The sequence below is a fragment of the Leuresthes tenuis genome, unplaced genomic scaffold (genome assembly GCF_036924035.1).
Source record: "Leuresthes tenuis unplaced genomic scaffold, fLeuTen1.0.hap1 SCAF_12, whole genome shotgun sequence".
NCBI classification, from domain to species: domain Eukaryota; kingdom Metazoa; phylum Chordata; class Actinopteri; order Atheriniformes; family Atherinopsidae; genus Leuresthes; species Leuresthes tenuis.
The window spans coordinates 12,106,532-12,134,195 of NW_027325366.1; the positions used below are offsets into that span (position 1 = coordinate 12,106,532).

At 43.8% G+C, this 27,664-nt stretch overlaps 4 non-coding genes across 4 annotated transcripts; all 4 read left to right on the forward strand.

The window, feature by feature from the left end:
* The first annotated feature begins 1,494 nt into the window (after positions 1-1,494).
* Positions 1,495-1,685, forward strand: LOC140320314 (U2 spliceosomal RNA). The gene has a single exon (XR_011918173.1). It is a non-coding gene; the product is annotated as a U2 spliceosomal RNA (small nuclear RNA).
* An 18,059-nt stretch (positions 1,686-19,744) lies between these two features.
* On the forward strand, positions 19,745-19,935 carry LOC140320336 (U2 spliceosomal RNA). Its single transcript, XR_011918194.1, has one exon. It is a non-coding gene; the product is annotated as a U2 spliceosomal RNA (small nuclear RNA).
* A 411-nt stretch (positions 19,936-20,346) lies between these two features.
* Positions 20,347-20,463, forward strand: LOC140266075 (U5 spliceosomal RNA). The gene has a single exon (XR_011906743.1). It is a non-coding gene; the product is annotated as a U5 spliceosomal RNA (small nuclear RNA).
* Positions 20,464-20,735: 272 nt separating this feature from the next.
* Positions 20,736-20,923, forward strand: LOC140320543 (U2 spliceosomal RNA). Its single transcript, XR_011918380.1, has one exon. It is a non-coding gene; the product is annotated as a U2 spliceosomal RNA (small nuclear RNA).
* Positions 20,924-27,664: the final 6,741 nt, after the last annotated feature.

A 27,664-nucleotide genomic window follows, 5' to 3' on the forward strand; every position in this document is an offset into this window, starting at 1 on the left:
AAAACTGATTAAAAGAAAAATTAAATGAATGCCTATCAACAAATGTGGGATCTAAACTCTAGTGCTTTCTCTAAAATAATTTCCTTTCTCAATTCAGAAATGTGTGTGTGTGTAAGTCACAACACCCGTGACACCAAAACGGCTTTCTTTTCACTCTTTTCTCTACACTCTGCACTGTGAGCACACACACCAAATCAGAAAGGCTTTTTTCTCTCTTTTCTACATTATGGACTGTGGGGACAGTCCATAATGTGTGCCAGGGCGTTGTCTCACGTATTAGATTATGCTTAAGATACGAATGGGTTTATCAGTCACATCAGAATCCATACATACTGATCCTCCCGTAATAAAATGGTCGGATCTTATCAAACACACTTTGTTTCTTGTGACAAGTCAGCGAAACAGCGTATACACGTCAAGACACTGAATCAAGTTTGCCACAAGAACTCATAAGTTTGGCAGTATTGCTCTGCCGTCAGCAATCATACAACCATTTTATTTTCATGAGACATGTGCAGGCACCTGTTCATCTACTGTTCTATCACTATGAATTAGTTTATCTATTATCAATAAGGATACTTCTACAACTACTATCAAAGTATGTCCGGACTTCTTATGTTGTCAGTTGCTATATATGAATAAGTGGGTTGCTACTGAAAAGCATTAAGCATGTCACACAGCCCAAACATATAACATTTCAGGACACACCACACAGTTAACAACCACAGTGAAGCGTGTCAAAGCCCAAACATGTAACATTCAACAGGACACTTACACAACACATTCAAATCAAACAGTCAGACAACATACAAGAACATATACCCCAGCCGGCATTGCTCCCTGCCTATTTTCCTACAACTCACTATGTGTGCGCACACCTTTATTCACAAAGTCTTCAACTTATACTCTTTTACCGAAGCTGCTACAGCTCGATTGGCCAAATACCCTTAGATCCTATTTCGGTGAATTTGACATCTGCCTTGCATTTAACAGATTAGTGGTTTAGCAGTTTTAATTTAGTTTGAGTGAAGGAATTCATTCTATAGCAAAATCCAAAATCGTGAAGAACTCATGAAAGTAAGCTTATTCTCGGATTCCTGAAACTTTAGATTTGCTCTTTCTTTTACTGCAAAGTACAACGTTGAGCAGCACTAATGAGTTGTTTCTATTTTTGGCAGGCTTTACCTTTGCGGATGAAGCCCTTTCTGTCTGTGCAAAAGAAATCTTATTACTGTGCAGAGTGACTTCTCTGAGTAGAGTCGCCTTACTTGTTGCGACTGTGCCGATGTTCGAAGCTGGAGTGCAAAGTTGTTGCTTGAATGGTGTTCGCTGGAGCGTGCGGTAGTGTAAAGTTATACCATTTAAAAGGGTTGAAGAGTGCTCAGTGCAGCGGGTGGGTGGAGGTGCAAAGTGACACTATGGCCATAAAAAGAACACCGCTACAAGTGCGCATTGTGCCAGGAAGGGCCCTCGGACGTGAACCAGTGGACAGTTATCGCTTCTCGGCCTTTTGGCTAAGATCAAGTGTAGTATCTGTTCTTATCAGTTTAATGTCTGATATGTCCTCTGTGCGAGGACTACATATTAAATGGATTTTTATCAATAGGAGTTGAAAAAGGAGCTTGCTCCGTTCACTCCAAGCATCGACCCGGTACTGCAGTGCCGCTGGGAACGGTGCGCTCTCCTCTGCTCTTGTGAAAAAGCAAACAGCGGTGAAGGATGGAAGTTTCTTTTAGTCTGCTGAGAAAAGAGAGTGAATGCGAAGTAGACTTTAACACGGCTCTGGGAGCGAGCCGAGTGCGGGCTAACCAGGAGAATTGCTTGAAAGAAACGCGACACCAAATGAGCGGTCAGAACAAAGCCTCAATACGGTGTTCCTGTGGTGTTTTTATAAAATGCGGTGAAAAAAAAGGTGTGAATGCCCCATAGAAAACTAAAAGGTGGAGCGGAAGTGTTCGGCTGCAAGAAGGTGTGAATGTCCATCTATAGTTGGTGAAAAGCAGGAAAAGCAAGGTCTGAATGCCCAATCTTACATCATCAAAAGCGAGATCAGAGGTGTTTGGCGGCAAGAAAACTGGTAAGGTGTGAATGACCGACTAAATATCAACAAAAGTGGGGGCGGAGATCTTCGGATGCAAGTGGGTGTGAATATCCCACCATACAAGTATGGTGGAGAGGAAGCTGTGAATGGCCGACCATAGTTTGAAAAAAAAGCGGGTGAGAAAAGGTGCGAATGTCCAACCATACATGATCAAAACAGGGAGCGGAGGTGTTTGGCTGCGACAAGGTGTGAATGTCCACCCATAATTAATGAAAAGCGGGCAACAAGTAGGTTCGAATGCCCAACCATACATCAACAAAAGCAGGAGTGGATGTGTTTGGCTACAAGAAGGTTTGAATGTCCGAGCATAGTTTGTAAAAAGCGGGTAAGAAAAGGTGCGAATGCCCGACAAAGTATGATCAAAAGAGGGAGTGGAGGTTTTCGGCTACAAGAAGGTTTGAATGTACGACCATAGTTTGTAAAAAGCGGGTAAGAAAAGGTGCGAATGCCCGAACATACACCATCAAAAGGGGGAGCGGAGGTGTTACACTGAAAGACGGTGTGAATGTCCGACCATAGTTGGTAAAAAGCGGGTAAGAAGGGTTCGAATGCCCGAATATATACCATCAAAAGCGGAAGCGGAGGTGTTCGGCTGCAAGAAGGTGTGAACGTCCGACCAAAGTTTGTAAAAAGCAGTTAAGAAAAGGTTCGAATATCCAACCAAACATAATCAAAAGTGGGAGCAGAGCTGTTCGACTGCAAGTAGGTGTGAATGTCCACCCATAATTCCTGAAAAATGGGTAAGAAAAGGTGCGAATGCCCAACCATACATCATCAAAAGAAGAAGTGGATGTGTTCTGCTACAAGAAGGTTTGAATGTCCGACCATAGTTTGTAAAAAGTGGGTAAGAAAAAGTTCGAATGCCCGAACATACACCATCAAAAGAGGGAGCTGAGGTGTTCCGCTGTAAGATGCTGCGAATGTCTTACCATAGTTGGTAAAAAGCGGGTAAGAAAAGGTTAAAAAACCCGACTGTACACAATCAATAGCGGGAGCGGAGTTGTACGGCTACAAGAAGTTGTGAAAGTCCGACCATGGTTTGTAAAACGCGGGTAAGACAAGGTGCGAATGCCCGACAATGTATGATCAAAAGAGGGAGCGGAGTTGTTCGGCTGCAAGGTCTGAATTTCCAACCATAATTTGTAAACACCGTTGAAGAAAAGCCTCGAATGCCCGAACATACACAATCAAAAGAGGGAGCGGAGGTGTTTCGCTGCAAGAAGGTGTGAATGTCCGAGCATAGTTTGTAAAAAGTGGGTAAGAAAAGGTTCGAATGCCAGAACATACACCATCAAAAGAGGGAGCGGAGGTGTTCCGCTGTAAGAAGGTGTGAATGTCCGACCATAGTTGGTAAAAAGCGGGGAAGAAAAGGTTGAAATACCCGACTCTACACAATCAATAGCGGGAGCGGAGTTGTTCGGCTAAAAGAAGGGGTGAAAGTCCGACCATGGTTTGTAAAAAGCGGGTAAGAAAAGGTTTGAATGCCAAAATATACACCATCAAAAGCGGAAGCCGAGGTGTTCGGCTGCAAGTAGGTGTGAATGTCAGATCATAATTGGCAAAAAGCTGATGAGAAAGGTGTGAATGACCGACAATAATTGCTGAAAAATGTGTTAGAAAAGGTAAGAATGCCGGACCATTCATCATCAAAAGCGGGAGAAGAGGTGTTCGGCTGCAAGAAGCTGTGAATGTCCAGCCATAATAACTCAAAAACGGGTAAGAAAAGTTAGTATTGCCAGACCATAAATGATCAAAACAGGGAGCGGAGGTGTTCCGCCATAAGAAGGTGTGAATGTCCGACCGTAGTTGGTAAAAAGTGGGTAAGAAAAGGTTAAAATACCCGACTGTACACAATCAATAGCGGGAGCGAATGTGTTCGGCTACAAGAAGGTGTGAAAGTCCGACCATGTTTTGTAAATAGCGGATAAGAAAAGGTGCGAATGCCCGTAAAAGTATGATCAAAAGAGGGAGTGGAGGTTTTTGGCTAAAAGAAGGTGTGAATGTCCACCCATAATTCCTCAAAAATGGGTAAAAAAAAAGGTGCGAATGCCCAACCATACATCATCAAAAGCAGGAGTGGATGTGTTCGGCTACAAGAAGGTTTGAATGTCCGAGCATAGTTTGTAAAAAGCGGGTAAGAAAAGGTTCGAATGCCCGAACATACACCATCAAAAGAGGGAGCGGAGGTGTTCAGCCATAAGAAGGTGTGAATGTCTGACCGTAGTTGGTAAAAAGCGGGTAAGAAAAGGTTAAAATGGCCGACTGTACACAATCAATAGTGGGAAGGGATGTGTTCGGCTACAAGAAGGTGTGAAAGTCCGACCATGTTTTGTAAAAAGCGGTTAAGAAAAGGTGCGAATGCCCGACAATGTATGATCAAAAGAGGGAGCGGAGGTTTTCGGCTGCAAGAAGGTCTGAATGTCCAACCATAATTTGTAAAAACCGGGGAAGAAAAGGCTCGGAAGCCCGACTATACACCATCAAAAGTGGGAGCAGAGGTGTTCAGCTGCAAGAAGGTCTCAATGTCCATCAATAATTGCTAGAAAACATGAAAAAAAATGTTCGAATATCCAACCGCACATGATCATAAGTGGGAGAGGAGGTGTTCAGCTGCAAGAAGGTGTGAATGTCCACCCATAATTCCTGAAAAATGGATAAAAAAAGGTGCGAATGCCCAACCATACATCATCAAAAGCAGGTGTGAATGTCAGATCATAATTTGCAAAAACCTGATGAGAAATGGTGAGAATGCCCGACTATACACCATCAAATGCGGGAGCGGAGGTGTTCGGCTGTGAGTAGGTGTGAATGTCCGACCATACTTGCTTGTCTTGGTTTGAGTGAAGGAATTCATTTTATATCAAAATCCGAAATTGTGTAGAACTCGTGGAAATAAGTTTATTCTCGGATTCCTAAAGGTTTAGTGTTGTTCTTTGGTATACTGCAAAGTAATACTTTCTATTTTGTTGAAACCGATTCAGACATGGATAAATATGAAGGACAAAGCAGTTTTAACTTGGTTTGAGTGAAGGAATTCATTTTATATCAAAATCCGAAATTGTGTAGAACTCGTGAAAATAAGATTTTTCTCGGATTCCTAAAGGTTTAGTGTTGTTCTTTCCTATCCTGCAAAGTACAGTATTCTTTTTTGTTTAAAGCTATTATGACATGGATAAATATGAAGGAAAAAGCAGTTTTAACTTGGTTTGAGTGAAGGAATTCATTTTATATCAAAATCCGGAATTGTGCATTATGGCAGCAGAATTGTAGTCTGAATACCTTTATGCCAAACAGATTTGCTTTGCCAAGGGAAGTTTTATAATTGTTTATTGTTTATGTTTACAATATATAAACTAGCAGAATAATTAATTCATCCTCCTGGTCCCTCCCACCCCGGAGAGGGCAACCAGAGACTGGCTGCAATAGGCATCCCCGCTACCTGGGACCCAACACAGGGCAGGAGGGCCTGATGTCCACCAGGCTCGGGGCCTGCAGTCACCATATTCCGGGAGCTACTGTACCCCCAGAAGGAACCCATCCCGCCCCACCCCACTCAATCCAACCCCACCCCGGAGGACCTCTACAAAAACAAACAAACAACAACAAAAATCAAACAAACAAACAAACAAATCACCCGGTTCCACCAGTCGCAGCAGCCCGGGCCTGAGACCCACCATCACCCAGGCCCCCCCCAGGCCCCCCCCAACAGGGGAAAAGCACACCCCCATACAGACCCCCTCCTCCTCACCGCACGCCCCAACACCCTAAAAAAAACAACCACCTGCGGACACCTTGGAGTTCCCAGAGCAACAAGGCCGGCACCAGGACCTGCACCAACCCACGCATGCTGTGGCATGTCCAGGGCAACCCAGACCCCCCAGGCACAGGCAGGGCCCCGCCCCGGGCGCAAGGCAGCGGCAAGCCACCAGGTCCAGGCCCAGCTCCACCACCCACGCCAGAGCGGCCCCGTCAACCGGTACAGAGCCAGCAGCCACCACCCCAAGGCCCCTAAGGGACCCCGCCCCACACCGCAAGACAGCCCCACCCGCAAGCCCCCAAAGCTGCCCTCCAAGCCCGACACACAGTCCCCCCCAGCAATGACCAACCCGGTCCCCACGACCCGAGAGACCACCAGACGCCCGAAGCCACACAGCCCCCCCCCAGCACACACCCAACCGCCCAGAGCGACGGGACAGCAACCCACCACCAACACTATGTGATCAAGCTAATCAGAGGGGACCAGAGAGAATTAAATTCAGCCAATTGATGTTTTGAGGAAGCAGACATTGTTTCCATGCTAATATAATCTAAAAGAAAATTTCTAAACTAGTTAATACACAGATTGTTCTTCGCTTTCCAGTTCATGAGAATAGTTTTCTTTGCTATACATAACACTGTGAGGATCATGTGTGCTAAGCTAAATTCCACGTTGATGTTGTCTAAGTCACCCAGTATGCACAGTGTGGGGCATGCAGGAATGCTACACTTTAGCCATGTTGATAGGTCCGCACAGACTTCAAGCCAGAACTTCTGGACAGGCGCACAAAACCACAAAGCGTGTGCATAATCATCAGGTGTGTTATCTGTGCAATGTGAGCAGATGTTTGAGTGTGTTAGACCCATCCTGAACATCCTTTGTCCTGTATAGTGTGTTCTATGAAGAATTTTGTATTGTATGAGCTGTAAATTAGGATTTCGAGTCATTGTGAAGGTGTTCAAACATATTTGTGGCCAGAAGCTATGACTAGAACTGATGGATAAATCTGCCTCCCATTTTGAGGACGGTAGAGACATTGTGTCATCTATCTTAGACAAATAATTTATATATTTTTGATAGTAGTTTTGGGGTGCAGATGCTTAGAAATTCTGCTACCCTAATCGGGAGTTGTAAGTCTGGTTGGTGGAGGATATATTTCTTTGTTATTATAGACTTAAGTTGTTGATATTCTAGGAATTTATTGCTGCCTATCTCATGTTGTGATATGAGCTCATCAAATGAAATAAAATGTCCATTTTGGATTATATGTTCCAGATGTTTGATTCCTTTGATCTTCCACAGAGTAAAGTTTAGCATTTATTTGTTTTGCAGGATGTCAGGATTGTTCCAGATGGGTGTAAGCTTACACGGGACAAGTGAAGACTTTGTTATTTTAAGAAATTCCCACCAGGCTGTCAGAGAGGTGCTGATGTTAATGCTTTTGAAACATTTGTGATTTTTCACGTTTTGACTAATAAGTGGCAGGTCAGAGATTTCCAGATTATCACACAATGCTTGTTCTATACTTATCCATGTTCATCTATTGGGCTAGGTTTAAACCATTTTGATATATACTGTAACCTATTGGCTAAGGAATAGTGCTGAAAATTAGGTAAATCTAATCCACCCTGTCCTTGGTCTTCTGTAGGGTTTTTAAACTAATACGTGGTGGTTTGTTTTTCCACAGAAATTTAGAGATGCATGAATCTAGTGACTTAAACCAAGTAGCAGGTGGTTTTATGGGGATCGTTGAGAACAGATAGTTAACTTTTGGTAGTATCATCATTTTAATGGTTGTAACTCTCCCCATAAGTGATATAGGTAAGGACTTCCAACGAGAGAGATCGTCCTTTACTGTCTTTAATAATTGCACATTGAGGCGGCCTGTTGCCACTGCGGGTTCTTTCAGAGAGACTCAGAGACAGAGGACGGTTCAACGTATAGTTTATTTAACCCTTTTTCATGAATGTGGAGTCGTTCGCAGGCCTTCCCTCCCGGTTCGTGCTGCCGACTCCACTTCAATCCTCCTTACAGCTCTGAGCTTTTTAAAGAGGAGAGTGATTAGACAAGTGACTGCCGGTGTACTAATCACTCACCTAGTCCTGCTCCCCAGAGCTCTCTCCACAGCTCTCTCCTGCAGCTGATGCACCACGCCCCCTCCACATACCTCCACCGCCTGACCTTGGCCGGGGAGCGGTCCGGCCGAACCTACTCCCCCCCCCCCCCACCTCACCATGCGAGCTGTAAAGGAAGTCGGCCACCGCCATCTGTGCCCCCGGCCTATGGACCACTTTGAATTTAAAAGGCTGTAGTGCCAGATACCAGCGGATTGACATACCGTGCATTGACATTTTTCATTCGGTGGAGCCACTGGAGGGGAGCAAGGTCCGAGCAAAGGGTGAATGGGCGCCCCAGCAAGTAATACCGCAGAGCGCCGACCACCCACCGGATGGCCAGGCACTCCCTCTCCACCGTGTTGTATCTGGTCTCCCTCTCGGATAGTTTCTGGCTGATGTAAAGCACTGGGCGGTCAACGCCCCGCACCTGCTGGGACAGAACAGCCCCCAACCCCCTTCCCGATGCATCAGTCTGCAGGACAAATGGGAGAGAGGAGTTAGGTGTGTGGAGAAGAGGCTCCCCACAGAGGGTCTGCTTTACCCTCTCAAGTGACACCTGGCACTGCTTCGTCCACCGGACCGGATCAGAGGCACCTTTTCGGGTAAGGTTGGTCAAAGGGCTGGTCAGCTCCGCGAAGTTGGGAATAAATCGCCGGTAATATCCGGCCAGCCCCAAAAACCGCCTCACCTCTTTCTTGGTCTTAGGTTTTGGGCAGGCTGCAATCGCTGCTGTCTTGTCTACCTGTGGACGCACCTGTCCGCCGCCCAAGTGGTACCCCAGATACCGTACCTCCCTCCATCCAACTGCACACTTCTTTGGGTAGGCCGTGAGCCCCGCCTGCCGCAGTGACTCCAGCACTGCCGCCATCTGCTGAACGTGCTCCGCCCAGCTGTTGCTATGGATGATGACGTCATCCAGGTAAGCGGCAGCATACGCAGGAACTTACATCATGAAAAGCGAGATCAGAGGTGTTTGGCTGAGAGAAGGCCACAGTTTGCGATGCAATAATTAAAGGCCTCATGCCAGATGTCGCCACTGAAGTAAAGAACATTTACGTGGGATGGTGTGAGGGTCCTCGTTTGGCTGACGTTCGCCGATATGCTCGCCATGCTCATAACCAAGTAGAGACGCGTAAGACAACCAAAAGGGACAAGTGTGAAAAGGAGCTGCATTTGGCAGCCATGACCATGTATTACGCAGTGTGTGTAAACAGAGGACGAGGCCGAAGTCGAAGACGTGGACGTGTGGGAGAGGAGGTCGAAATGGGCCACGCCAGAGCTATGATCCGAATATTTGTTTTTACTGTGGCCAGACTGGAAACTGGAAGAAGGACTGTCCACAGCTGAAAAGTGATGAAATTTTGCCAAAGGCTGACTGAGGGTGGGAGGCAGGTTCTGGACGTCACGCGGCAGCGGAGCCTCCACTAATGGGTGATAGCACAAACACACACACATTTTTCCTGCTCTGTGTAGTGAAGAAACGCTTGCCGACTGTGATTCACGTAGTAAAGTTTTGCATGCTATTTCCGTCCTAGAGCAAAGATATTTCTTTCAGAATATAGGAAATTATGTTCATCAGTAGTGACGTCAGGGGAGTTTGATTGTCCTCCAAAGTTAAGTGGAAACCACGTTTACTGTATGTCTGCATCAGGCCAGGTTGTGAAGGAGAAAATGACAATGCCCATTGCGTGTTGTCACTCCCGATGAGCTCTCCTCTCCTTCTCCTCCTCATTTTTGTTATCAGAGTTGTGTCCCATTAACCTGATGGGCTGTGATCTCATGTGTAAATTAGGCATTATTTTAACTTCTACACCAGAGGGTGTTAAGGTTATGTTACAGCCTGACAAAGTTTTCACAGCAGTGCAGTTTGATTCATCGGCACTTACATATGCTTATGAGTGGAAACTTCCCAGCTCTCCTTTTTCACAACAACTAGTGGAAGAAGCAAAAGCGTTAGTTTCACCCCTTTCTGATTTCATGCAACCTACTGATTTGCACTGCACATCACACATTTCTTTGGGGCCTGACAATGACTATGAGAAGAAGTGAAAAAATATGTGCGCCTACTTTATTGGCTGTGTCGCTCACTCCAGAGCACTTCGATTTTTTAATGTTTGTGGTACTCGCCCTCACATTTCCTTGGCCAAACGTACACACTGGCAGTGACAAGGTGTGGGAGAGTTTGTTGCTACATGTCAGAAAGAAATGGAGTGGACCATTTCACCTGCTGATCCAAATTTGATCTTTTCTGAACGATTGTCAGCATACAAAAAAACATTTTTGAGTACAATGCATTGTCAAAGAACTGTGGACTTAATTCCTACCACAGAATCACATTTTGAAGCATGTTTTTTATCTGAAACATGACAATGCCCATGTTCGATACCCATGTTGGCTGAAGTGCCCAATGATCTTTGGGCTAAGAGCAAATATGATGTGGGGTTGATAAAAGGCTGTGAACCAGTAATTGTCACCCCTAAATCAGACTTTTGTCCATGTAAAAAACAATACCCTTTTAAGCCTGAAGCAATTAAAGGGATTAAACCTGTTTTTCAATCTTTTCAGAAAACAGGCGTTATTGTTCCTTTTGAAAATTCACCTGTGCTTACTCCATTGTTTCCTGTTAAAAAGATTAAAGATGCTGGCCAGCCAGATGAATGGCGTTTTGTACAGGACCTCCAAGCGGTGAATGCTGCAGTTCAGCCACATGCTCCTACTGTGCCCAACCCACACACTATTTTGTCTCAAATTACATCAGATGCACAGTTTTTCTCAGTGGTTGACTTGTCGCCAGTGCACCCTGATAGCCCATTTTGGTTTGCTTTTTAGTTTGAAGGGAGATCTTGGACTTTTACCCGGTTATGCCAGGGGTACTGTGAAAGTCCCACTATTTACAATGCTGCCCTCAAAGCTAGTCTGGATTAACTTCAATCAACCACAGGCTCTGCTCTTTTGCAGTATGTGGATGACATCCTTTTATGTAGTCCATCTAAACAACAGTGTGAAAAAGACAGTGAATCTGTTGAAACATCTTCCTTCTTATGGCCATAAAGCCAGCCTTTCTAAGTTACAGTTTGTACAGGACGAATGTGTACAATGTGCACATGCTGGTTACAAATAAGAAAATACAAACAACAAACAGTTTCTGCCATGGTTCACAGCATGTGTATGATCACCTTCATCGCAGGTCTCAGTAAGGATGTTTCATACTTCGGTGTCAGAGGTTACTAGCACTTAACACACCGGTGGAGTACAGCTTTTACTGCTGACTCTTATCTTTGTCCTTCCGGGCGTGTTGGTTAGGCTGATGTATGTCAGGGTGGAAGTGTTGGTTCTGGTACCTTCTTACAGTGACTGGCATGAATCCAGGTTGCTCTCTCTGCAACTTTAACAGCTGTGTGAGTGACCAGTAGCACCTGGAACGGGCCTTGCCAACGTTTGGACTTCCAATGTTTCCTGCGAAGTTCCTTCACCACCTGTCATCTGGTTGGAGTGGTGTGTTTTCTCTGGCTGGAAGGGCTGCTTTTACTGCCTGTGAAACTTGAGATAGAACAGTGGAAAGGTTTCGACAGTAAGACAACATAGCATCATCACAAACAGTTGTGGAAGGGAGGGGTCTGGTTACAGGTCCCAATCCCAGGTTAGGAGGTCTGCCAAATAAAATTTCAAATGGGCTGAGATTCACTTGAGCTCTGATTCTCATTCTCATGTAGGTAAGCACAATAGGTAATGCTTTTGTCCATGGCAGACCTGTTTCTTCACAACATTTGGCTAACTTGGACTTTAATGTACCATTTTCTCTTTCCACAGCACCTCCACTCTGTGGATGATAAGCACAATGTGTGCGCAAGCTTATTCCCAGGAATTTACCAACCTCAGTCAATGCAGTGTTTACAAAATGTGTGCCATTATCACTGCTGATCTTCTCTGGAATGCCCCATCTAGGAATGATTTCTGTTTAGCAGTGCTTTAGTCACTGCATTACTGTTTGCATGTTTTGCAGGGAAAACTTCAACCCATTTACTAAACACGTCCACTATTACTAGTGCATATTTCTTTCCTTCAGCTGGTGTGAGTTCAACAAAATCCATCATCAAATGTTCAAAAGGTTTCTCTGGTGGAGGGTGTGCAACTTGCGATGTGTGTAATGCCTTTCCTACATTATGTGTGGCACAAACCATACATGACTGACAGTATTTTTGCGCATATGAACTGAACCCTTTTGTGAACCACTGAGCAGTGAGTGCATTCAGCATCCCCCCTTTTGACACATGGTCCAACCCATGTGTCAATTTTGAAAAATGAGGAAAAAAATGTTTAGGTAGACAGGGTTTACCATCAGGTCCCATCCAAACACCATCCATATGAGTTGCACCCACAGAGTACCAAATGCATCCAGAGGACCAAATTTCATCTGCAGAGGCAAAAGTTTGCAAAGCATGGAGATCTGTGAGGGAGTCTTCTGCCTGCAAAGAGAGGGAAGCGAAAACAGGAAAAGATTTAGCTGCTTGCTTAGCTGCAGCATCAGCTCTGGCATTGCCACAAGCAACAGGATCGTCTGAGTTAGTGTGAGCCGCACACTTACAGACCGAGATTGCTGTAGGCAAAAGGATCGCATCAAGAAGATCAGAAACCTGCTTGGAGTTCAGAATAGTTTTACCATCTGATTTAAGGAAATGCCTGTGTTTCCACAGCGCACCAAAGTCATGAACAACACCAAAAGCATATCTGGAATCTGTGTAAATAGTGACAGACTTACCAGCTGCCAACTTACAAGCTTCAGTAAGTGCAATAAGCTCAGTAGTTTGAGCAGAGAAATGTTTAGGAAGAGAACCAGACAACAAAGTGTCATGTGAAGAACATACTGCAAACCAAACACAGTTAGTACCTGTGGCTGGATCACGCAAAGCTGATCCATCTACAAAAAGAATCATGTCAGAGTTTGGAAGAGGAGTCTCTAAAAGATCAGGTCGGGGTGTACAAACTTGTTCCAAAACAGCTTCACAGTCATGAGGCTCCCCATCCTCAGGAGTCGGAAGCAAAGTAGCAGGATTCAGAACAGTACAACGTTTAACAGTGACATTTGGCATATCACAGAGGTGTATCTGAGCCAACGAGTGGTTGAAAGATGTGAAGTTTTCTGCTCGAGAAGAATAATGGCAACAGCATGAGGAACCAAAACAGTCAAATTAGCGTAGCCCACAATATCTTGGGAGGCCAGGACAGCTTTCTCTGCAGCTGCAACAGCACGAAGACAACCAGGCAGGCCTGCAGCCACAGAGTCCAGTTTTGCTGAGAAATGAGCCACTGGCCTTTGCCTGCCCCATGTTCCTGCATAAGAACAGATGTCATACAACCATGCTTCTCATCAACTGCCTGTATGAAAGGTTTATGAGGATCTGGAATGCCAAGTGTTGGTGCTGTTTGAAGAGCCAGATTAAGCTGACTAAAGGCTGATTCAGCCTCAGGAGTCCATGGAACACGATCAGCTGACTGGAGGCCTTTACCATGGATAAGAGCACCTAAGAGAGCTTCGAGAAAAGAGTAGTTAGGAATAAAGTTCCTGCAGTAAGATGTTATACCTAAGAATGACATAAGCTGTTTTTTAGTAACGATCTGAAATGATCTGAACTGCAGCAACACGTTTAGGAGAAACTGAGCGCCCATCCTTAGAAATCACATGACCCAAAAAGGTGACTTCCTCCTGTACAAACTGTAAATTAGAAAGGCTGGCTTTATGGCCATAAGAATGAAGATGTTTCAACAGATTCACTGTCTTTTTCACACTGTTGTTTAGATGGACTACATAAAAGGATGTCATCCACATACTGCAAAAGAGCAGAGCCTGTGGTTGATTGAAGTTAATCCAGACTAGCTTTGAGGGCAGCATTGTAAATAGTGGGACTTTCACAGTACCCCTGGCATAACCGGGTAAAAGTCCAAGATCTCCCTTCAAACTAAAAAGCAAACCAAAATGGGCTATCAGGGTGCACTGGCGACAAGTCAACCACTGAGAAAAACTGTGCATCTGATGTAATTTGAGACAAAATAGTGTGTGGGTTGGGCACAGTAGGAGCATGTGGCTGAACTGCAGCATTCACCGCTTGGAGGTCCTGTACAAAACGCCATTCATCTGGCTGGCCAGCATCTTTAATCTTTTTAACAGGAATCAATGGAGTAAGCACAGGTGAATTTTCAAAAGGAACAATAACGCCTGTTTTCTGAAAAGATTGAAAAACAGGTTTAATCCCTTTAATTGCTTCAGGCTTAAAAGGGTATTGTTTTTTACATGGACAAAAGTCTGATTTAGGGGTGACAATTACTGGTTCACAGCCTTTTATCAACCCCACATCATATTTGCTCTTAGCCCAAAGATCATTGGGCACTTCAGGCAACATGGGTATCGAAGACAAATCTGTTTCAGATAAAAAACATGCTTCAAAATGTGATTCTGTGGTAGGAATTAAGTCCACAGTTCTTTGACAATGCATTGTACTCAAAAATGTTTTTTTGTATGCTGACAATCGTTCAGAAAACATCAAATTTGGATCAGCAGGTGAAACGGTCCACTCCATTTCTTTCTGACATGTAGCAACAAACTCTCCCACACCTTGTCACTGCCAGTGTGTACGTTTGGCCAAGGAAATGTGAGGGCGAGTACCACAAACATTAAAAAAATCGAAGTGCTCTGGAGTGAGCGACACAGCCAATAAAGTAGACGCACATATTTTTTCACTTCTTCTCATAGTCATTGTCAGGCCCCAAAGAAATGTGTGATGTGCAGTGCAAATCAGTAGGTTGCATGAAATCAGAAAGGGGTGAAACTAACACTTTTGCTTCTTCCACTAGTTGTTGTGAAAAAGGAGAGCTGGGAAGTTTCCACTCATAAGCATATGTAAGTGCCGATGAATCAAACTGCACTGCTGTGAAAACTTTGTCAGGCTGTAACATAACCTTAACACCCTCTGGTGTAGAAGTTAAAATAATGCCTAATTTACACATGAGATCACAGCCCATCAGGTTAATGGGACACAACTCTGATAACAAAAATGAGTGTTTGAAGGAGAGCTCATCGGGAGTGACAACACGCAATGGGCATTGTCATTTTCTCCTTCACAACCTGGCCTGATGCAGACATACAGTAAACGTGGTTTCCACTTAACTTTGGAGGACAATCAAACTCCCCTGACGTCACTACTGATGAACATAAGTTCCTATATTCTGAGAGAAATATCTTTGCTCTAGGACGGAAATAGCATGCAAAACTTTACTACGTGAATCACAGTCGGCAAGCGTTTCTTCACTACACAGAGCAGGAAAAATGTGTGAGTGTGTTTGTGCTATCACCCATTAGTGGAGGCTCCGCTGCCGCGTGACGTCCAGAACCTGCCTCCCACCCTCAGTCAGTCTTTTGCCCAATTTCATCACTTTTCAGCTGTGGACAGTCCTTCTTCCAGTGTCCAGTCTGGCCACAGTAAAAACAAATATTCGGATCATAGCTCTGGCGTGGCCCATTTTGACCTCCTCTCCCACACGTCCACGTCTTCGACTTCGGCCTCGTCCTCTGTTTACACCAACTGCGTAATACATGGTCATGGCTGCCAAATGCAGCTCCTTTTCACACTTGTCCCTTTTGGTTGTCTTACGCGTCTCAACTTGGTTCTGAGCATGGCGAGCATATCGGCGAACATCAGCCAAACGAGGACCCTCACACCATCCCACGTAAATGTTCTTTACTTCAGTGGCGACATCTATCTAATATTGTCTGGGTCCCGTTAAAACATGTATTTTTCCCATCTAATTCCTTGTTTGCTTTAAAACAAGTATTCCCCATTTTCTATCCCTTCAGTAGCCAACCAGTTTGTATGGAGTACACTGGAGCAACTTGACTGATCAGTAAAACACTGCTTTTGTTGTCACCGCAAGGCTTCCCCCGTCGGTTGTTTCACTGAGACACTACTGAGTAACTACAACTCAACACAGTTTATACACATAACATTCATATACATACTAACAAACAAACAAACAATAATTTATCGCAATTTTCTCATCTCTGTTTGAACGTACACCCAGGTAAATATTCCTGTAGTCTTCTCATACCGACTATGGACCCATTCATTGTTTAACTTCACTGTTTTGCAAATCCTAATTGAATATTACACATTGACATTGAACTTTACTGGATAAGCAGGTCTTCATTGCATTCAGCAGCCTATATGTGAGCATCTATGTGTAAGCTGTTCTTCTTTGCATTTATCAGCAGCAAGCAATTCTTCACTGCACATGCATATGTAAATAGTAAAACAATTCCAATGTGTTAGCGAAACCTTCTATATCACAGTGGTTTCTAAGATCTATTTTAAGTTCTTTGCCATCAGTGAGATGACATAGTTTACAAAGTGTGTCAAATTATCACTGAAGATCTTTTCAGGAATTTCAAATCTAGAAATGAGTTATTTTACGCGTGATTTTGCTACTGAGAGTGCATCTGCTTGTGCACATGGAAATATTTCAGACCATTTGGTAAAAACCTCTGTTGTCACTGAGCAGAATCGTTTCCCTTAACATTAATTTAGTTCAATGAAATCTACACAATAATGAAATAATGAAATACAAACAAATATGTTGAAAAAGATACACTGGCTTAGGGAATTATCTTCGTTTTGGTCTTAGATTGCCCTGTGGAATGTATTTTGCACATATTTGACCTGCTAGACAAAACTTTATTCATTTATTTATTCTAAAAAAAAAATTCAATAATTAGTAAAACCATATGCTGTAAAAACCTTGTTCATTATTGCTTCCATCCCTCCTGTTGAGACATGACATGGTCCGTGGCTCAATACTGCAGCATATTTAAACAAATTCTTTGGCAGTATGGTTTTCCTTCCGGTCATTCATACGAGTCTATTGTAGATGGCAATTGAATAACATCTAATAATGCTAAAATATTTGTAGTTTATACATTTAGCTGTGGATGTCAACATACCTGTTTTTCCAATGCTGTGTTAACACATGTACAGTTGAGAAGGCATACTGACTGTCAGTGTAAACGTTAACAACCTTTTTGTTATTTAATTTACAAGCTTCAGTTAAAGCTACCAATTCGACTGCTTGAACAGAGTAATTTTTTGGTAGTGGTTGTTTTAAGAAAACTTCAGTTTCTGTTACTACTGCAAATCCTGTAGCATTTGTGCCATCAGGGTTTTTTGCTTGACCTGTTGAATAAATATAGTTATTTCTGCATTTTCATAACGTATATCAGTTAAGTCTGGCCTGGGTAAAACACTGATGGTTATTTCTGACATGCAATCATGAGGCTTTCCATCTGTGGGGTAGGTAGCAGTGTGGATGGATTAAGTGTAGCACATCTCTCGACAACAAGGTGTGGCTGTGAAAGAAGAACTGTTATGTAGGAGAGATGTCTGCTAAAGATATTTTGTTAAGTAACCATATCACAGCCACTGCATGAGGTACCTTAAGTGTTAATGGGTGAAATAACACCATTATTGTTGATGCCTGCACTGCCAATGGCTTCTGGCCATTGATTCAAAAGTACGATCTCGTCCCTTTTTCCCCCTTTCAGTGGACACTGGCCCCTAATTACCGCAATTCAGCAGGGGGTCTTTCATTAGGAGTACTGGACTCCCCCGTGCACGGTTTCAGCTCCGACCCTGGAAAGCGGAAAAAACGTTGAGATCTGGTTTGAGGACCCAATTGTTGAGAAAAGTCTCTCAATGAGACTCAGAGTTGCTGGAGTCAGTTAATGCAAATGTTTAATCTTGCAGCAAGTTCAAGAATAGGTGTGTGAATGGGTGTATGTGTGCGAACGTGTGTGAGTTTGTGTATGTGAGAGTTTAAAGAACCTGTTATCCACAGGCAGGTCTTAACTAGTATGGCACAGGTCCAGCCTGTCTCATCTTTTTTGGAAGGTCCAGCGCTCGGCCGTAACCCTTCTGTCTGTTTGGACTCTCACATACATTCGGTTAATCATAGAAAAACGAGAACAAAACTTTTTAGCCCCTTAAATTCATAAAACAGACATGGTGCAGTTATTTCCATTCTAGAAAATAAGAGTAATCACCACCATTCCTATAAATTCTGGATATTCTAACAATCTGAATCTTTTTTAAATGTTCGATGAAGCCCTTTGCTGTTCTGTTTAGAGACTCAGCTGATCATAAACCAAGTTTTGCTCTTGAACCAAGCTTCTAAACTCTTCACCTTTTTCATTTCTCAGTTAGTATTCACTTTAAAACTGATTAAAAGAAAAATTAATTGAATGCCTATCAACAAATGTGGGATCTAAACTCTAGTGCTTTCTCTAAAATAATTTCCTTTCTCAATTCAGAAATGTGTGTGTGTAAGTCACAACACCCGTGACACCAAAACGGCTTTCTTTTCTCTCTTTTCTCTACACTCTGCACTGTGAGCACACACACCAAATCAGAAAGGCTTTTTTCTCTCTTTTCTACATTATGGACTGTGGGGACACAAAACCGCTCTCTCTCTTTTTTTTTTTGATTGTGTGCCAGGGCGTTGTCTCACGTATTAGATTATGCTTAAGATACGAATGGGTTTATCAGTCACATCAGAATCCATACATACTGATCCTCCCGTAATAAAATGGTCGGATCTTATCAAACACACTTTGTTTCTTGTGACAAGTCAGCGAAACAGCGTATACACGTCAAGACACTGAATCAAGTTTGCCACAAGAACTCATAAGTTTGGCAGTATTGCTCTGCGGTCAGCAATCATACACCCATTTTATTTTCATGAGACATGTGCAGGCACCTGTTCATCTACTGTTCTATCGCTATGAATTAGTTTATCTATTATCAATAAGGATACTTCTACAACTACTATCAAAGTATGTCCGGACTTCTTATGTTGTCAGTTGCTATATATGAATAAGTGGGTTGCTACTGAAAAGCATTAAGCATGTCACACAGCCCAAACATATAACATTTCAGGACACACCACACAGTTAACAACCACAGTGAAGCGTGTCAAAGCCCAAACATGTAACATTCAACAGGACACTTACACAACACATTCAAATCAAACAGTCAGACAACATACAAGAACATATACCCCAGCCGGCATTGCTCCCTGCCTATTTTCCTACAACTCACTATGTGTGCGCACACCTTTATTCACAAACTCTTCAACTTATACTCTTTTACCGAAGCTGCTACAGCTCGATTGGCCAAATACCCTTAGATCCTATTTCGGTGAATTTGACATCTGCCTTGTATGTAACAGATTAGCGGTTTAGCAGTTTTAATTTAGTTTGAGTGAAGGAATTCATTTTATAGCAAAATCTGAAATCGTGAAGAACTCATGAAAGTAAGCTTATTCTCGGATTCCTGAAACTTTAGATTTGCTCTTTCTTTTACTGCAAAGTACAACATTGAGCAGCACTAATGAGTTGTTTCTATTTTTGGCAGGCTTTACCTTTGCGGATGAAGCCCTTTCTGTCTGTGCAAAAGAAATCTTGTTACTGTGCAGAGTGACTTCTCTGAGTAGAGTCGCCTTACTTGTTGCGACTGTGCCGATGTTCGAAGCTGGAGTGCAAAGTTGTTGCTTGAATGGTGCTCGCTGGAGCGTGTGGTAGTGTAAAGATATACCATTTAAAAGGGCTGAAGAGTGCTCAGTGCAGCGGGTGGGCGGAGGTGCAAAGTGACACTATGGCCATAAAAAGAACACCGCTACAAGTGCGCATTGTGCCAGGAAGGGCCCTCGGACGTGAACCAGTGGACAGTTATCGCTTCTCGGCCTTTTGGCTAAGATCAAGTGTAGTATCTGTTCTTATCAGTTTAATGTCTGATATGTCCTCTATGCGAGAACTACATATTAAATGGATTTTTATCAATAGGAGTTGAAAAAGGAGCTTGCTCCGTTCACTCCAAGCATCGACCCGGTACTGCAGTGCCGCTGGGAACGGTGCGCTCTTCTCTGCTCTGGTGAAAAAGCAAACAGCGGTGCAGGATGGAAGTTTCAGGGAGCCTAAGATGAAACTTTCTTTTAATCTGCTGAGAAAAGAGAGTGAATGCAAAGCAGACTTTAACACGGCTCTGGGAGCGAGCCGAGTGCGGGCTAACCGGGAGAATTGCTTGAAAGAAACGCGACATCGAATGAGCAGTCAGAACAAAGCCTCAATACGGTGTTCCCGTGTTGTTTGTGGCTGCCTTGTCTTTTGCACAGAGTAAAAGACAAGGCAGCCATCGAATAGGGCCCGATTGTTCCTACTTGGTCAGCCAAGGAGCAAGGGGGGGGAGCAAGCGTCTCAACCAAGCAAAGCTCACCATGGGGAAGGTGGCTATGCCAACTAGCCTGATGCCCTGCTCCTGCAGTGATGGATAATCATACACTGGTTTCTCTTCATAATGTACAAGTCTTTCGCCTTTTACTAAAGACTTCCGTGGAGAGCAGCACTAATGAATTGTTTCTATTTTTGGCAGGCTTTACCTTTGCGCGTGAAGCTCTTTCTGTCTGTGCAAAAGAAATCTTGTTACTGTGCAGAGTGACTTCTCTGAGTAGAGTCGCCTTACTTGTTGCGACTGTGCCGATGTTGCTTGAATGGTGCTCGCTGGAGCGTGCGGTAGTGTAAAGTTATACCATTTAAAAGGGTTGAAGAGTGCTCAGTGCAGCGGGTGGGCGGAGGTGCAAAGTGACACTATGGCCATAAAACGAACACCGCTACAAGTGCGCATTGTGCCAGGAAGGGCCCTCGGACGTGAACCAGTGGTCAGATATCGCTTCTCTGCCTTTTGGCTAAGATCAAGTGTAGTATCTGTACTTATCAGTTTAATATGTGATATGTCTATGCAAGGACTACATATTAAATGGATTTTTATCAATAGGAGTTGAAAAAGGAGCTTGCTCCGTTCACTCCAAGCATCGACCCGGTACTGCAGTGCCGCTGGGAACGGTGCGCTCTCCTCTGCTCTTGTGAAAAAGCAAACAGCAGTGCAGGATGGAAGTTTCTTTTAATCTGCTGAGAAAAGAGAGTGAATGCGAAGCAGACTTTAACACGGCTCTGGGAGCGAGCCGAGTGCGGGCTAACCAGGAGAATTGCTTGAAAGAAACGCGACACCGAATGAGCGGTCAGAACAAAACCTCAATACGGTGTTCCTGTGGTGTTTTTATAAAATGCGGTGTAAAAAAAGGTGTGAATGCCCCATAGAAAACTAAAAGGTGGAGCGGAAGTGTTCGGCTGCAAGAAGGTGTGAATGTCCGACTATATTTGGTGAAAAGCAGGTGAAGCAAGGTCTGAATGCCCAACCTTACATCATCAAAAGCGAGATCAGAGGTTTTTGGCTGCAAGAAGGCCATAGTTTGCCAAAAGCGGGTAAGGTGCGAATGATCGGCTAAATATCAACAAAAGTGGGGGCGGAGGTCTTCGGATGCAAGTGGGTGTGAATATCCCACCATACAAGTATGGTGGAGAGGAAGCTGTGAATGGCCGACCATAGTTTGCAAAAAGCGGGTGAGAAAAGGTGCGAATGTCCAACCATACATGATCAAAACAGGGAGCGGAGGTGTTTGGCTGCGACAAGGTGTGAATGTCCACCCATAATTAATGAAAAGCGGGCAACAAGTAGGTTCGAATGCCCAACCATACATCATCAAAAGCAGGAGTGGATGTGTTCGGCTACAAGAAGGTTTGAATGTCCGAGCATAGTTTGTAAAAAGCGGGTAAGAAAAGGTTCGAATGCCCGAACATGCACCATCAAAAGAGGGAGCGGAGGTGTTCCGCTGTAAGACGGTGTGAATGTCCGACCATAGTTGGTAAAAAGTGGGTATGAAAAGGTTCGAATGCCCAAATTCGGCTGCAAAAAACTGTGTTCGGCTGCAAAAAGGTGTGAATGTTCGACTAAATTTTGTAAAAAGCGGGTAAGACAAGATGCGAATGCCTGACAATGTATGATCAAAAGCGGGAGCGGAGGTGTTCAGCTGCAAGAAGGTCTAAATGTCCATTTTTAATTGCTAGAAAACATGAAAGAAAATTTTTGAAAATCAATCCGCACATGATCATAAGTGGGAGAGGAGGTGTTCAGCTGCAAGAAGGTGTGAATGTCCTACCATAATTGCTGAAAAATGTGTTAGAAACGGTAAGAATGCCGGACCATACATCATCAAAAGCTAGAGAGGTGGTGTTCGGCTGCAAGTAGGTGTGAATGTCTGACTAAAGTTCAAATATATTAACAAAAGCGGGAGGAGAGGTCTTCAGATGAGTGGTTGAGAATTTCCAACCATAATCTATAAAATGCGGTGAAAAAAAAGGTGTGATAGATACCTAAAAGGTGGAGCGGAAGTGTTCGGCTGCAAGAAGGTGTGAATGTTATATATATAGTTGGTGAAAAGCAGGAAAAGCAAGGTCTGAATGCCCAATCTTACATAATCAAAAGCGAGATCAGATGTGTTTGGCGGCAAGAAAACGGGTAAGGTGTGAATGACCGACTAAATATCAACAAAAGTGGGGGCGGAGGTCTTCGGATGCAAGTGGGTGTGAATATCCCACCATACAAGTATGGTGGAGAGGAAGCTGTGAATGGCCGACCATAGTTTGCAAAAAGCGGGTGAGAAAAGGTGCGAATGTCCAACCATACATGATCAAAACAGGGAGCGGAGGTGTTTGGCTGCGACAAGGTGTGAATGTCCACCCATAATTAATGAAAAGCGGGCAACAAGTAGGTTCGAATGCCCAACCATACATCATCAAAAGCAGGAGTGGATGTGTTCGGCTACAAGAAGGTTTGAATGTCCGAGCATAGTTTGTAAAAAGCGGGTAAGAAAAGGTTCGAATGCCCGAACATACACCATCAAAAGAGGGAGCGGAGGTGTTCCGCTGTAAGACGGTGTGAATGTCCGACCATAGTTGGTAAAAAGTGGGTATGAAAAGGTTCGAATGCCCAAATTCGGCTGCAAAAAACTGTGTTCGGCTGCAAAAAGGTGTGAATGTTCGACTAAATTTTGTAAAAAGCGGGTAAGACAAGGTGCGAATGCCTGACAATCTATGATCAAAAGCGGGAGCGGAGGTGTTCAGCTGCAAGAAGGTCTAAATGTCCATTTTTAATTGCTAGAAAACATGAAAGAAAATTTTCGAAAATCAATCCGCACATGATCATAAGTGGGAGAGGAGGTGTTCCGCTGCAAGAAGGTGTGAATGTCCTACCATAATTGCTGAAAAATGTGTTAGAAACGGTAAGAATGCCGGACCATACATCATCAAAAGCTAGAGAGGTGGTGTTCGGCTGCAAGTAGGTGTGAATGTCTGACTAAAGTTCAAATATATTAACAAAAGCGGGAGGAGAGGTCTTCGGATGAGTGGTTGAGAATTTCCAACCATAATCTATAAAATGCGGTGAAAAAAAAGGTGTGATAGATACCTAAAAGGTGGAGCGGAAGTGTTCGGCTGCAAGAAGGTGTGAATGTTACATATATAGTTGGTGAAAAGCAGGAAAAGCAAGGTCTGAATGCCCAATCTTACATCATCAAAAGCGAGATCAGAGGTGTTTGGCGGCAAGAAAACGGGTAAGGTGTGAATGACCGACTAAATATCAACAAAAGTGGGGGCGGAGGTCTTCGGATGCAAGTGGGTGTGAATATCCCACCATACAAGTATGGTGGAGAGGAAGCTGTGAATGGCCGACCATAGTTTGCAAAAAGCGGGTGAGAAAAGGTGCGAATGTCCAACCATACATGATCAAAACAGGGAGCGGAGGTGTTTGGCTGCGACAAGGTGTGAATGTCCACCCATAATTAATGAAAAGCGGGCAACAAGTAGGTTCGAATGCCCAACCATACATCAACAAAAGCAGAAGTGGATGTGTTTGGCTACAAGAAGGTTTGAATGTCCGAGCATAGTTTGTAAAAAGCGGGTAAGAAAAGGTGCGAATGCCCGACAAAGTATGATCAAAAGAGGGAGTGGAGGTTTTCGGCTACAAGAAGGTTTGAATGTACGACCATAGTTTGTAAAAAGCGGGTAAGAAAAGGTGCGAATGCCCGAACATACACCATCAAAAGAGGGAGCGGAGGTGTTCCGCTGAAAGACGGTGTGAATGTCCGACCATAGTTGGTAAAAAGCAGTTAAGAAAAGGTTCGAATATCCAACCAAACATAATAAAAAGTGGGAGCAGAGCTGTTCGACTGCAAGTAGGTGTGAATGTCCACCCATAATTCCTGAAAAATGGGTAAGAAAAGGTGCGAATGCCCAACCATACATCATCAAAAGAAGAAGTGGATGTGTTCTGCTACAAGAAGGTTTGAATGTCCGACCATAGTTTGTAAAAAGTTGGTAAGAAAAAGTTCGAATGCCCGAACATACACCATCAAAAGAGGGAGCGGAGGTGTTCCGCTGTAAGATGCTGCGAATGTCCGACCATAGTTGGTAAAAAGCGGGTAAGAAAAGGTTAATAAACCCGACTGTACACAATCAATAGCGGAAGCGGAGTTGTTCGGCTACAAGAAGGTGTGAAAGTCCACCAATAATTACTGAAAAATGGGTAAGAAAAGGTGTGAATGCCCAACTATACATCATCAAAAGCAGAAGTGGATGTGTTCGGCCACAAGAACGTTTGAATGTCCAACCATAGTTTGTAAAAGGCGGGTAAGAAAAGGTTCGAATGCCTGTACATACACAATCAAAAGAGGGAGCGGAGGTGTTTCGCTGCAAGAAGGTGTGAATGTCCGAGCATAGTTTGTAAAAAGTGGGTAAGAAAAGGTTCGAATGCCAGAACATACACCATCAAAAGAGGGAGCGGAGGTGTTCCGCTGTAAGAAGGTGTGAATGTCCGACCATAGTTGGTAAAAAGCGGGTAAGAAAAGGTTCGAATGCCAAAATATACACCATCAAAAGCGGAAGCCGAGGTGTTCGGCTGCAAGTAGGTGTGAATGTCAGATCATAATTTGCAAAAAGCTGATGAGAAAGGTGTGAATGACCGACAATAATTGCTGAAAAATGTGTTAGAAAAGGTAAGAATGCCGGACCATTCATCATCAAAAGCGGAAGAAGAGGTGTTCGGCTGCAAGAAGCTGTGAATGTCCAGCCATAATTACTCAAAAACGGGTACGAAAAGGTAGTTTTGCCAGACCATAAATGATCAAAAAAGGGAGCGGAGGTTTTCAGCTGTAAGAAGGTGTGAATATCCGACCATAATTGGTAAAAAGCGGGTAAGAAAAGGTGCGAATGCCCGACAATGTATGATCAAAAGAGGGAACGGAGGTTTTCGGCTGCAAGAAGGTCTAAATGTCCAACCATAATTTGTAAAAACCGGGTAAGAAAAGGCTCGGAAGCCCAACTATACACCATCAAAAGCGGGAGCGGAGGTGTTCAGCTGCAAGAAGGTCTGAATGTCCATCAATAATTGCTAGAAAACATGAAAAAAAAATTTCGAATATCCAACCGTACATGATCATAAGTGGGAGAGGAGGTGTTCAGCTGCAAGAAGGTGTGAATGTCCACCCATAATTCCTCAAAAATGGGTAAAAAAAAAGGTGCGAATGCCCAACCATACATCATCAAAAGCAGGAGTGGATGTGTTAGGCTACAAGAAGGTTTGAATGTCCGAGCATAGTTTGTAAAAAGCGGGTAAGAAAAGGTTCGAATGCCCGAACATACACCATCAAAAGAGGGAGCGGAGGTGTTCCGCCATAAGAAGGTGTGAATGTCCGACCGTAGTTGGTTAAAATACCCGACTGTACACAATCAATAGCGGGAGCGAATGTGTTCGGCTACAAGAAGGTGTGAATGGCCGACCATTTTTTGTAAATAGCGGGTAAGAAAAGGTGCGAATGCCCGACAATGTATGATCAAAAGAGGGAGCGGAGGTTTTCGGCTAAAAGAAGGTCTGAATGTCCAACCATAATTTGTAAAAACCGGGTAAGAAAAGGCTCGAAAGCCCGACTATACACCATCAAAAGCGGGAGCAGAGGGGTTCAGCTGCAAGAAGGTCTGAATGTCCATCAATAATTGCTAGAAAACATGAAAGAAAATTTTCGAATATCCAACCGCACATGATCATAAGTGGGAGAGGAGGTGTTCAGCTGCAAGAAGGTGTGAATGTCCACCCATAATTCCTGAAAAATGGGTAAAAAAAGGTGCGAATGCCCAACCATACATCATCAAAAGCATGTGTGAATGTCAGATCATAATTTGCAAAAACCTGATTGTGTGCAGCTGAACACCTCTGCTCCCGCTTTTGATGGTGTATAGTCGGGCTTTCGAGGCTTTTCTTCAACGGTGTTTACAAATTATGGTTGGAAATTCAGACCTTGCAGCCGAACACCTCCGCTCCCTCTTTTGATCATACATTGTCGGGCATTCGCACCTTGTCTTACCCGCGTTTTACAAACCATGGTCGGACTTTCACACCTTCTTGTAGCTGAACAACTCCGCTCCCGCTATTGATTGTGTACAGTCGGGTATTTTAACCTTTTCTTACCCGCTTTTTACCAATTATGGTCGGACATTCACACCGTCTTACAGCGGAACACCTCCGCTCCCTCTTTTGATGGTGTATGTTCGGGCATTCGAACTTTTTCTTACCCACTTTTTACAAACTATGGTAGGACATTCAAACATTCTTGTAGCAGAACACATCCACTTCTTCTTTTGATGATGTATGGTTGGGCATTCGCACCTTTTCTTACCCATTTTTCAGGAATTATGGCTGGACATTCACACCTACTTGCAGTCGAACAGCTCAGCTCCCACTTTTTATTATGTTTGGTTGGATATTCGAACCTTTTCTTAACTGCTTTTTACAAACTTTGGTAGGACGTTCACAACTTCTTACAGCCGAACACCTCCGCTTCCGCTTTTGATGGTATATATTCGGGCATTCGAACCTTTTCTTACCCGCTTTTTACCAACTATGGTCGGACATTCACACCGTCTTTCAGCCGAACACCTCCGCTTCCGCTTTTGATGGTATATATTCGGGCATTCGAACCTTTTCTTACCCGCTTTTTACAAACTATGGTCGGACATTCAAACCTTCTTGTAGCCGAAAACCTCCACTCCCTCTTTTGATCATACTTTGTCGGGCATTCGCACCTTTTCTTACCCGCTTTTTACAAACTATGCTCGGACATTCAAACCTTCTTGTAGCCAAACACATCCACTCCTGCTTTTGTTGATGTATGGTTGGGCATTCGAACCTACTTGTTGCCGCTTTTCATTAATTATGGGTGGACATTCACACCTTGTCGCAGCCAAACACCTCCGCTCCCTGTTTTGATCATGTATGGTTGGACATTCGCACCTTTTCTCACCCGCTTTTTGCAAACTATGGTCGGCCATTCACAGCTTCCTCTCCACCATACTTGTATGGTGGGATATTCACACCCACTTGCATCCGAAGACCTCCGCCCCCACTTTTGTTGATATTTAGTCGATCATTCACACCTTACCCGTTTTCTTGCCGCCAAACACCTCTGATCTCGCTTTTGATGATGTAAGATTGGGCATTCAGACCTTGCTTTTCCTGCTTTTCACCAACTATATATATAACATTCACATCTTCTTGCAGCCGAACACTTCCGCTCCACCTTTTAGGTATCTATCACACCTTTTTTTTCACCGCATTTTATAGATTATGGTTGGAAATTCTCAACCACTCATCCGAAGACCTCTCCTCCCGCTTTTGTTAATATATTTGAACTTTAGTCAGACATTCA